This window comes from Marmota marmota, unplaced genomic scaffold (assembly GCF_001458135.2).
Source record: "Marmota marmota marmota unplaced genomic scaffold, marMar, whole genome shotgun sequence".
NCBI lineage: Eukaryota > Metazoa > Chordata > Mammalia > Rodentia > Sciuridae > Marmota > Marmota marmota.
This window is the reverse complement of record NW_025999842.1, coordinates 55,064,094-55,073,942: the sequence shown is the minus strand read 5'-3', so window position 1 is coordinate 55,073,942 and position 9,849 is coordinate 55,064,094.

The window sequence follows — 9,849 nt, the reverse complement described above, 5'->3', positions numbered from 1 at the left end:
AACCAAGCCTGCTCAAATCCTTTATAAAAAATGGTGTAGTATTTGCATATAACCTACATACAATCTTTCATATACTTTAAATCATCTCTAGATTACTTATCATACTTAATACAATGTAAATGCTATATTAATAGTTATTATACTGTAGTGTTTAAGGAATACAAGCTAATTGTGTTCTGTTTCCTTTTGTTTTGGCTCCCTCAGATTCCAAGAAGATAGAAGAACAGTGTAGGGTAGAATTGTCAAAAAGAAGGAAAAAAAGACCTTTTAGAAAGGAAAACACGAAAGCAAAAATCAATATGGAGCATAGAGAGGAAAGAGGAAGCCGTGGAGACCCTGGTGTTGTTTGGTCAGTGTTGGAAAATGGGCTGATCATGAAGGGTCATGGCTCTTGTGGACACACAGCTGGTTTTAGCCCAGACCTGGACTAGGAAGCTAGAACTTACTGCACTCTCTCTATCCTCTTTTTCTGCTTTCCTATAGTCCTTCATTCCTCTATTTTTAAAGTTTTTTATTACTGTGAAATGTATTTAGTTTTATGCTTCTTTACTTTGCTAATATCTGTCCTTCCCCAGGTAGAATTTGACTTTTAAGAGGGTGACTCTTCAGTGCCTAAAAAAGTGTTTGATCCATATTTGTGGAATAAAAGAGCATATGAAGGGGGCTGGGGCTGGGACTTGGTGGCAGAGCATTTGCCTAGCATGTATGAGGCACTGGCTTCAATCCTTAGCACCAAATAAAAAAATAAACAAATAAAATAGAGGCATGCTGTCCATACGAAACTACAAAAAAAATTTTTTTTAAAGCATATGAAGAGGCACTTAAATGGAATAATACAAACCAGACCTCAAGAAAAAGGAAAAAGCAGCCTTCTAAATCAATGTTCCTATGTTTTTGGTATTTATAACACCCTTCCCTCATAGCTGGCAGGATACTTAAACCAACAGAGGATGACTCTATTTTCAAGGCTAAGTTTGTATCACAAGAAACCATATGACAGCAATATCTTGTTCAACAATTGCACTGGCCATGGAATTACTAATTTCTACACTAGGTACTTCTGGTACAACTTTGGAAGTGTCACCAAAAATGCAATCATTTTTATCACCTATATTTATCTTCAATATCCCCTATGTTTCTTCCCAATTAAGTTAATATTTTCTATGCTGCCATTCCAAACCATCTTAACTTTTAGTCTGTCTTTTGGTTGCCCCCAAGGTTCGACTTAGCTAATATAGCATCGTCCCTCTCTAAGTATTTCTTGAATACTGCACTAGTTGTCTTTTGCTGTCTAACAAATGATTCTGCAATTCAGTGGCTTATAACAGCAAACATGCTATCTCACTATTTCTTGGAGTCAATAATCTAGGCATGGCTTAGGTGAGTCCTCTTGTTCTCCAAAGGCTGCAGTCATGTGAACCGAGGAAAGAGCTACTTCCAAACTCACTCCTACGCTTAATGGGCAAGATTAAACTCTTCAAGGGTGGTTGGACCTAAACCTCCCCAAGTTTCTTGTCACATGTGCCTCTGCATAGAAGAGCTCACTTCAAGTGGGCAAGTGAGAGAGCAGGGTGGGGGTAAACAAGGCAGAAGTCAGTCTTTTTTGTAACTTAATCTTGGAAGAAAAATCCATCTTTTTTGCCTTACTCGATTCCTTAGAAGCAAGTTACTAGGTTTAGTCCAAGCTCAGGGAGAGAAGATTTTACAAGGGTATGAATACCAGGGGATAGGTATGATTGAAACCCATCTTGGAAGCTGCTTATCATAAATATGTTAATATACTGCTTGCAACCTAAATTATAATTCCTAGGACTTTAAGTTTAGCTTACAAGAGCAGATGGGCAGAAAATGGTAATAACTCATTCTGGTTCTTCCTTTCTAAATTACCATTTCAACCAATCAATTTGATGATTTTGGATGATTAAATTTCATGAATTTGCAATAACTTTTGCAGAGGATCTTTGCTTAAAGTGTTTCAAACCTTTGTATTTAAAATACTGTTGATTTGTAGAACAAGCACAATTAGTGTAGTATATTGCTGGGTCTGCTTCAAGGATACCCATTTTTTTAAGTGCTAAGACTACTGCTGTGCCTGTTTCTGGAATTAATTTTCATTGATTATGAGTAGAATTATGTCTTGATTCATCTTGGAACAATTTCCACTTGGAACAATTTCTACTAAGAGTATCCTAAGTAACATGAGTAAAATAATGTGTGTCTCTGTTTCCATAGTTAAATAAGTCTAGAAAGCATTGTATGTGTGCCACAATATACAGTTGCAGAGTAAAGACCCAAGACCCCAAGAAGTCCAGCAGCAAAGAAACCTGGTTATTATCAGCCTACAACTCCCCAAACTTATACACCCTTTAAATTCCTTTATATTAACATCTGGTGGAACTAAGGTTCTGATAAATATTTTTTTGGAAAATAATGCCTTAGATACCTTCTTCTAATACTAGCATACAATGGTAAAAACTCAAGCAAAAAGATATGCATCTTATAAATAACCAGTTCTTTTGGAAAATATCTTTCCAATTCTATAAACTCCAATTGTTACAGAATATAAATGCACTAAGTGTTAATTCTGAATGATATTACAGTAAGTGTTCATAATATTGCTTCTATTTTCAGAAACTTCAATTTTGCTATCATTGCTATGTTGAAGAAAAATTCAGCATTACATAAATAACAGTTTCACCTTTAGTCCAGTAATAAGGATTTCTATGTGTGTTTCTGGAGTTCATTATGATTGATCATGAATAGAATTCCCTCTCAGGATTTTCTTTCCTCCTGCAGAATAGCTTTTTTGGGACCTTGAGTGTAAATAGGACACCCCATTTTTAAAAGATGAACACAAATTTTCACTTCTGTCTTTCAGAGGTGGAGAATGTTTCCACTCTTTTTGAATCTGACCTTATGACTTGCTTTAACCAATTAGAAAGGCAGCAAAAATGCTTTTGCTTCAATTCAGGCCCTAGCTTTTGTCATTGCCCATTTAAAAACCAGCAACCAGGCTATAAGGAAGCTTAAGCCAGTTTCAGGGCTGATGAGAGGCACATAGAGGTGGCAAAGACTCTCTTCTTGGCAAACTTCAGCCAAGCTCCTGAGTCCTCTTTTTGACTAGGCTCAGACCTTGGACTCTGTTCCTGGCTGGTTTAGCAGGTTTTTTTTTTTTTTTTTAAAGAGAGAGAGAGAGAGAGAGTTTTTAATATGTATTTTTTAGTTTTCAGCGGACCCAACATCTTTGTTTGTATGTGGTGCTGAGGATCGAACCCGGGCCGCAAGCATGCCAGGCAAGCACGCTACCCCTTGAGCCACATCCCCAGCCCATTTAGCAGGTTTTTATAAGAATCCTGCTGAGTCAATTCTACAAAATTTCACCTTTGGTATCTGATCACCCTGGACTACCTGCAAGAATTCCATCTGAGTTTAACCAGAATACCACTAGCCTTGATGCTTCCACTCAGTAATTTTCTATCCACTAACCCCTACCCTGCTCCTTGATGATAAAGTCCCACTTTTCCTTGTTGAATTTGGAGTTGAGCCCAATTTCTCTTCCCTACTATAAAACCCAGTTCAATACCCAGTTTCTGAAAAAAAAAAAGTCTACTTTACCATCTTTAATAAATGTCATGAATAAAATTTTTCTTTAACATAGGATCCTAAACACCTGGAAGGTAAAAAGCTATCTTTGATGTTCTATCCTAGGCCAAGCTCCTAAGTCAGTGATTCTTTTTTTTTTTTTTAAAGAGAGAGAGAGAGAGAGAGAGAATTTTAATGTTTATTTTTTAGTTTTTGGCAGACACAACATCTTTGTTTGTATGTGGTGCTGAGGATCGAACCCGGGCCGCACGCACACCAGGCAAGCGCGCTACCGCTTGAGCCACATCCCCAGCCCTAAGTCAGTGATTCTTAACCCAGGCAATTTTATCCCTAGTAGACATTTAGCAATGTCTGGAGGCAGTTTAGGGCATCACTATAGAAGCCGAAGCCATGGATGATGCTAAATATTCTATAAGGCAGAGGATAGCTTCCACAATAAAGAATTATCCAGTTTCAAATCTAGTACCAAGACTGAGAAGTTCTAGCCTAGCTTATACAACTATGAGTCACGATAAGGAGCAGATTTCCCAGATGAACCCATTCAACTAACAGAATTGTGAGAAACAATAAATAGTTGCTTTTCTAAACAACTATCGGGGTAGTTTTCGTGGTGCTATCGCTAAACCAGCTGGGGAGAAAGGAAGCAGGGGACCCTGATTTGTAGTATTTCTAGTTGTCCATGGTATAAATATTCTTATCATCACCAGTGTTAGCCTACTATCAGGAGCCATTGAACTCCAGGTTGGAAAGAGGTGTGCACAATCCCTTCCTGTGAGCCTGCAGGAGTCACTTACACTAAACCAGACAACAGAAGCAACAACCCATGTACAATGTCTTTTTACATCTGAAATTCTAGGTGTGCGCTTTTCTTACACTCTGTTGACTACCTGTTCATAGTTCTCTACTAACATATCGTGGTAACATTTTCATCAGACATGTCTCCTTCACATGCTGAGATGTTGTTTCTGCAGTTTTTCTGGTCTTTTTTTTTTTTTTTTTTTTTTTTTGGTCATTTTCTACATTAAAATCATCAAGTTGGGTTTAGTCAAGAGGCTCCCACAAAGGATCACAGCATGGACTCAACTCCAAAGTAATTCTACTTGTGCTCTTAAATTTCCAGTATTGAGGAGAATGACCTGATTTGGCACAAAACATTACCCTCGCTAACCTGTGAGTTTTCTCTGAAATGGAATAGTCAAACAATAACAACAAACTGTTCAAAAGTGAAGCAAAGGTTGAATAAGGGTGTTACCTTTGCCATATTTGGACCCAAGTTATAGCATGCTTTTGTTCAAAAAAGAATATATTTTTCCTTACAGATAAAGAGAATACTTTCTAGAGCATAAGCCCAGATCATTCTTTGTTATTTCTTAGAATAGCCACTTCAGAGTTTCAGGATAGTCACTGGCTTTCGTTTTCATCCAGAATGATTAGTTTTGTCTCTCTCTGTTTCCTGGCTTCCATGAACTCTCAAGTTTCCTCGGCCATGCCTTTTGACAATGCTGTTCTGCCTCCTTGGGCCCAGAACAATGGAGCCAGCCGACCATAAACTGTATGCTGAAACCAATGCAAGACATCAGAACCTAACCCAAAGCCATTATTTTTGTGGAAAACCAGGAAATCCATCCTTTATAGCCGAAACAAGGGATCTGGTCTCCAAAGATTATGTTAAGGCACTTGAATGGATACCAGGCATTCTCCAAATGTCAAAACAAGAGTAAATCAGCCAAAAGGCTATAGGTTATAAGTAATTTTTCAGAAACACTAGAATTATTCAGAGATGACCTCTGCTTTTAGAAAAGATCTTTGCAATACATTATTGTGATCCAGTTTAAGCCAGTATTTTTCATTGTGTTTAATATTTAATTTCATTTTTCATCAATATAAATCAATAGTTCTTTCTGGAGTAAAGTGGTTCTATTCTACTATCTTTTGCAGCTTTTTCACCTTATGACACACACCCACAAAGGTAGGGTTATTTAAACAAATATTTACACCAAAATGTGCACATTTTGCACATTTTGCAAAATGTCTGCAATTGAAGTACTAAAATAGATTTTCAAGAGATTTTGAACTTCGGTCTGGCCTCAATCTGTTCTTTAACCTATTACAAACAGAAAAAAGAAGAATTATTCATTTTATGCTTAAGAGACTTTGATGCATGCAGCTAGACTTCCTGGGTTTCAGTCTTGGCTTACTAGCTGTGTGAGCTTGGGCAAGATATTTGTGAAATGAGAAAAACAATGGTATCTACTTTAGAATTCAGATAGATAGTGTTTGTATAGTGTCTAGCACATGGTAAACTTTCGATAAATAGTAGCTATTATTATCCCAGGAGCATTTAAAGTTTATATTCACTGCCCATTGCTATTTACTTCTCTTCCTTTTAGCTGAAAATGCTATTTAACTTTTTCCTTTTCAAAAACCCTGAAAACAGAAGGTTTTGTTTTTCTCCCACTCTTTATTTTCTTTCTTTCTTTTTCTCCCTCTTTTCTAAAAGCAGTGCCATTTCTAGGTCAAAGATAAATTGTTTTCATCACACAACTTCAGTCTCATCCCAAAACAAACCACACCCTATTTCCTGTTGCATGCAAATATGAGTACCTTAAAGGGACAGTTAAAACCAGAGAACCAGTCAGCATGCTGAGAATGCAACAGAGCACACTCTGGTGTACAAAACCAGGAGCCAGAATGGAAGTGATTGTGACAGCAAAGGCTTTGCCTGAGTTTGAAGTTGATTTGTTCAGCAATAAGAAGTTATTATAATTCACTAAATAAGAAATAATATGATGAAAAAAGTATTTTGGAAGAACAGTCTGATAGTAACATTCAGGATCTGTTTGATAGAGAAAGTGATAATAACAAAGATAACTGAAAATCTATTGTACCATTACTAGACTAGATCATGAGAATTTGGAATTAGGGAAGGTTTAAAAGGAAAACCAAAAGGAAAGGATGAATATGAGACATTTTGAAGGAAGTAATCATAGTTAAGATTAAAGACAAAAACTAATCTTATAGAAAGGTCACCCAGCATCTCATTCTGTTTAGATCAGTACCATAAATTTCAGTGCCCACAGATTAGTAACTAGTATTTTATGTTTTAGTAAAGTCCATGAGGATAAACAAAACAAAATAATATTTCCTATGTTGGCTTATTTGCTTTAAAGAACAAATAGTACCTTGTTATAGTATTACTTCATTAATCTACTATAAGTCAAAATTTGAAGGTTTTTGGTGAAATAGGAAATTTTTTAAATATATTTTTTAGTTGTAAATGAATATAATACCTTCATTTTATTTATTTATTATTATGTGGTGCTGAGGATCAAACCCAGTGCCTCACATATGCTAGTGGAGCGCTGTACAACTGAGCCACAACCCCAGCCCCAAAATAGGGGATTTTGACATTAAAAGAGATTGCCCAGTAAGCCAGATACTTTTTGTGTGACCCTAGGTTAAGCCAACAATCCATCGTCCAATGGCTTCCTGAGATGTTTTTTGTTGTTGTTGTTTTTCAATTACAAACCAAATTTAATAGCATCTTAAAAAGATCATACACCAATCCTGAGATGTTTTTAAGTTTCAGACTGAAATGAAAAAAATTCCAGACTTGTCCTGCCAAGCATTCCATGTGATTATTTCCCAACCTAGTATCTAGAAAGGTAGACTTATTCATATATATTTATCTAGTACCAATTATATGCAAAGCTCTGTAATAGATAACAAGCAACAGCATCTTTCATTTTCATTGGTTTATAAACCATGGAAGTGTCATGGTCATAGCACTGGTAGGTTAAGAAAGAACTTAGCATTTAGTTCACCTATTTATCCTTGGCACATAAGGAATCACTCAGTCTTCTTGTTTTAGGTGACAGTTGGACTCATTGTCTTTTAACTCTGTCTTACTATGGAAGAGGAAACTAGCTTTGCTCAAACTACCAGATGATTTCTTCCTATTATGTAACCATAAATTGATTTAGTTTACTTTCAGAAATATTTACTGAGCATATAATGAAGTTTGTGACAGATCTGAGTGCAAACTGATAGAGAAACAACCCCATTCCACTCTCTAGGAGCTCACAATCTGCTGAGAGAAAGTTGCAGATGCCTCTATTCTGGGCCTTCTTCAAAAGGACTTACAGGGAACGAAGAGAAGTACAGCATCAGAGAGTAAAATCCATTAGAAACAAGTGAGAAAAATGAGGCACAGAGAAAGTAATAACAGCACCATACAATAGAAGCAGACTAACATGCAAAATAAACACGATGAAGACTTGCGTGTATTTGCTGAGGATCCATCAGGAATTTGTCTATACTTTTTAGCCATTTCTATAAGGGGAAGAACAGGTTCTACCAGATAAAAGCAGAGTAATTGCTCAGAAAAATACATACCTATTCCTGACATGAAGTCAAACAAAAGAACCCCTCAAAAGTTCTCCAAAGACAACACTATGTGAGCTACTAAAGAGTAACCTCAATAATTCCCTTAGGCAAAGGCAGTGGGGCTATCCCCACTGCCAAAACCTAGCTTAGTAAAATCGAGATTACAGAGATTTACTTACACAGATAATTTCATTACTATATGGAAAGGAAATTGACAGAAATAAGTTTGTAGTGCTCTGGGACAATAGAGGGGGCACCTGGAAGTTTTGTTACTTAACGTTGGAACATAACTCAAATCATCGAGGAGTGATTCGGGAACTTCTGTTCAATTTCCAAAAGAAATATGCAGGTTTCATTGTAAACACATAATTTGCTTAGAATGCAAATATTTATTATGGATCCAATGTTGTTTTAAAGGCTCTCTCATCACAGCAAACTTCACATTAAAAATCAGAACAGGACTTTAATTGAAATATCCTTATTTTCCTTGAATTTTACATATTTCATTTCACCCTTAATATTAAATATAATGAATAATAAATTAAGAAAATCAGTGCACCTTCCTGAGGGTGTTTGCCCAAACAATCAATGAGGATTTAGAGTTATATGAAGTTTAAAGTAGGTTTTCATGGAAATCCAAAAACCACAGAACAATAAGTATTCTTTGGAGATTAGTTCTGGTTTCATGTTGAACTGTATTTTAAAAAATGATATGGTCAGGAGTTGTATATCCACCTAATAATAGGAAGAACAAAACAGAAAAGGACATTCTAACTATAAAATAATTCACATATCTTTGATTTCTAACTTACTCAATAAAAAGGTGTAACAAGATTAGCTTTAAAGAGAAAGAAAAGTTGAATATAATATGCTCCTGTAGTTGGTTTTGTGAAAGTAGCATTTTCTTCGGAATTCAACCAGGTTTGTGAAGGAAGGAATGCTTTACAGCCTCTTCAAGACACAGAACAGCCTCTGGGAAACCAGCAGGTGTGTGCTAGAAGTGACCTCCTTATAGCAACATGGTTAGAAATGACAGCAAACTAAAGATAACCTTCCACAGAAGATGATACACAAAATGAGAATGATGGGCACAGATGAGAAATCCCAGATTTTACTTCCTGACCACCAGGCACAGAGCCTTTGGAAACATTTGCACGGACTGCTCTATATCTGAGTTGTTGGGATTATTTGCTGAGATTACAAAACCACATTTAACATTTTACCCAGCAGTGCATTAGACTTGAAGGTTGACAACATTTTGGTGTGTCACAGTAATAAAGCAAAGTATTTTAAATTCATCTGCCACTGGATGGAGAAAGTGGGTCTTTTAACTAAAGATCTTTAATTTGCTGAAAGCAAATGAGGTCATGCACAGTACTGCAGACCCTTGAAGACAGGGTGAAGTGATGGGTGAGGAGGAGATGAGGTGAGAGTGGAAAGGTGGGTGGGAGGGAAGCAGGAAGGAAAGGAAGCTGGAGATTGCATGAGGGGCGTGGGAATTGGGGAAAGAAGGAGCTTAGGAGGAAGAGACCTGTCTCACAATGTGAAATATCTCACTCCATGTCATCGTGTGTGTCTGGAATGTCCCATAAACATTCATTTTGAAGATTTGGTCTTCAGCTAATGACACTATTAGGAAGAAATGGAGAAAACTTAGGAGGTGGGGCCTAATTGGAGGAAGTAGGTCATTGGAGCCATGGCTTGGAAGGATATAGAGGATTCCATTCCCTTCTCTTTCTGCTTCCCAGCTGCCATGAGGTGAGCAGCTTCCCTCTGCTGCCTGCTCCCCACCATGATACACCGCCTCCTCAAAGGCCCCAAAGCAACAGAACCAAGCAACTGTGGACGGAAATTTCTAAA